We start from the raw sequence: 3,415 nt of genomic DNA, 5'->3' as shown, positions 1-3,415 counted from the left end.
CTGTTTTCTAAAAATATTAGAAATTGAGGGTAGAAAAATATATTTTTATAATTTTTTCCTGTATAAAATTAACATATGCTTTACTTAAAGCGGTCATTAATGTAAGTATCTAGCTCAAGCGCCACTAGTAGGACCGGAATATGTGATCAATCATCACCACGACTATTGAATCGGACCCTACTGCGTGGGATAAAAACCCCAAGCGCCGGAGCATTATGACCAGTGGCTGAGCTTTTAAAAGCAGTAAATAATAGCATTTTACTCACGGCTTATCAACTCAAACCTTCGTTGCGAAATCCTCAGCAATCGCTGCGTGCGCAGCAGCCGGCAGGCCCCGCGCCGCCTGGTCCGCATCACGCTACAGCTCCCGGCAGCGAGGACTCCGCAAATTCAATATTATATTTTTCCCCGTCGGAGCGAAGCCGACGAGAACCGTGGCTACATTGAGCCATTTTGCCGAAGTGTTCACTTCAAAAATCAAAAACCAACTGAGGCGCGCGGGCGACTCACTCTATTTATATAGGCACCCGCACCTTGCAAATTAAAGGTGGAGAGAAAAAAAAATGACTTTATTTAACTGTCACTGTGACCCTTATGATGCCGAACACGGAGAAAGTCGAAACGCCATATCTCACAATGTTTAACTAGGTTTCAGATAGGCTCAGACTACATAATATCTAAGTATGAAAGTTGTTCAGAATTGTACGTATGAATTACACTAACCAGGCTGTTACATTTGGTCATTAATTTTCTTAAAAACAAGTTAACTGCGTGTCAGACTCGCACAGTATTTAATACTTAAATTTACTGTTATTTACTACTGAACATTCAAAAACAGAACTTATTTTCTCATATACATTTCATAGCAAAACAAACGTTTCTTTTTTATTGTTCTCCTTATCGTGTCGCCGAAACTGTTTATTCGATGCAATATTATATAGGGGATATCCATAGAATATCCTCCTTCTTTTGATTCATACTTTCAGGGGCACAAATGTAGTATACTCGTAATCCTGAAAATGTACACATTTATTACATATTTAGGCCTTCTTACGTGCACTTGCACCTATTTACAAGAGGAATATTATGATAACATTAAAGGTAATTATCCCTATCAATTTACAACATGACCTTAGTTACGTAAGCAGTGACATTGCCACTCGCAGAGACAAGTTCACTTGTTACATCGCATTTACTACCTACCTACCTAGGAACCTACTTTCTGATGCTATCTTTAGAAATGTCAGGAATGGAGTTAAGGCTAACATGATAACAAGCATGTATTTCTGCCCGTGACTGGGAATTAGGTCTCCTTTTATACTCCCAGACGACAGTGATTTATGTCTGTTTTTCGTCTGTAATTTATTCATTAATTCTGCGGTTCCCATCGGGATGACTTGTCTAGTTGGCTACAAACAGCTATATAGGAAAAAAAAATTTTTCTTTTCGTTTGATTCTTTTCGTTTGCCACGGCCAATGCTTTTTTGAAAATGTACAGATATATATTTGCTATAGCCCCAGTAATATTTACAAACCTGGATGAAACGAGCTCTAAAGTTAAGGGACCATAAACATGGACACAGCCAGTATAAATCTTTCTGAACCAAACATTATGTTTCCAAAAGAGTCGAAATATGACTGGATAATAATAAAGTGATATGTATTGGTTGTGTAACGTGGCGTTTCGGCCACTCTATGTCGACACATCTACAGTGCGTAAGGTCAGATATACAATTTTGCACGCTGTCGCACTTTCGACACTTATTCAAATTCGGCTATTGGTTAGCGCCAAAACTATTTAAAACGGAATATTCATTCTAATTTTGGTCAGTTAGACATGTGATAAGTATTTTTTTTCCAGTAAATAAAGCCCCATAAGTAATCGCTATACTACCAAAATCAAATACAAAGTAAATGACAAAATTCCAGAGATAAAAGAAATGTCTGATACATTGAAAATTGTCAAGATTTTTATGTATATTGAATTGATTATTATAAGTAGTTAATCTATTGAATTGTAAAATTTACGCCTTTTCCAAGGAAAATGTAGAAAAACAGGGCCCTGAGTGTGAGTTTTTTCACCTATCGAGAAGTGAAATCGAAAACGCAGATTTGTATGGCGCGGAGCTAGTACAGCTAATTACCGCTAGGTGGCGTGTCTCCCGCGCCATACAAATTTGCGTTTCGATTTCACTTCTCGATAGGTGAAAAAACTCGCACTCAGGGCCCTGAATCTATTTCGAACGCCATGCCCGTCTAATAATATCCAAATTTTATTCCTAAACGACTCAACTGGCCTTTATGTCGCCAATACTGAAAAGGTCAAAATTCGTTGAACCCATAATGAATTCGCAGTGTCTCGATTGTTAGAATGTAACCCTATATCATTTTATGTGTGGAACAGCGGTCCATTCTTATTCATATAAATGTCGGGGTCAAATTGAATAGGCGTCGATCAGTGGTGCCTGTGCGGAGCGTCCTGGGACCAAGGGGATCCCTTCGGCCTTGAGCTGATGGTGTTTGACCCTGATCCCTTACACGTGGATGCTTAAGGCATAGATCTATATTTAGGTACACAGATAGTTATTGGCTTATAAGAAATGATCGATATACATAAATCGTTTCTCACGATCAGAATAGCAATTATATATTTTTCAGTCGATTTTTATGTAAGTACTTAAGTACATTATTTTCTATAAATACATCGAATTCACCTAAAGTTCAATATATGATATATGAGAAGAAATGCAATGTAAACTTATAAATTTTTTGATGCCTAGTAATCACACAGTAAGAAAAACATTAAATAGTTGAATTTTCCATACAAAAGAATTCAACGAAATCGCGGTGACGTCTGAAGTGACAATGAAATTAATTATTGTCGTTTATAAACATTATCGTCAAGTATTGCGTAGTTACGTTAATTGGTACTTATTTAAATGCATATCATTTATAAGACAACGATTAAATGAATATTGGTCTACCACTTAAGTCCTTGAACTTGTTAAAAAGGTCACGCTGACATAACAAGAGCGATCAATGGAATAAGTTGTCCCTATAGAATTCTTTCAACTCAAGGCTATGACCATAATAGGTACAACGAGTTTTGCTAATGCATTCAATAGTACGTTATGTACAATGGCATTCGTCATTACATAATTGGAAGAACAAATTCGTAAATGATTATGCAATCCTGAACAATAGCAACTAAAAAGGTCTGAATGGACCGCCGTATGGTTTATTTATTGAATGTCGTTGTGGACACCCGCCTACTCATACTGTATGTATTTGTGTGTAGTATGCACAGATTTTTTAATAAATAGAAATACTTTTACTCTTTAAGGATGAGCTCAAATATCAAATGAAGAATCAAATTATCTCGTACCTAGATTCCTTTAAAGGCGCCTCAATGTGT

This window comes from Plutella xylostella, chromosome 10 (assembly GCF_932276165.1).
Source record: "Plutella xylostella chromosome 10, ilPluXylo3.1, whole genome shotgun sequence".
NCBI lineage: Eukaryota > Metazoa > Arthropoda > Insecta > Lepidoptera > Plutellidae > Plutella > Plutella xylostella.
The sequence above is the reverse complement of the archived record's forward strand: the minus strand, read 5'-3'. Positions refer to the sequence as shown.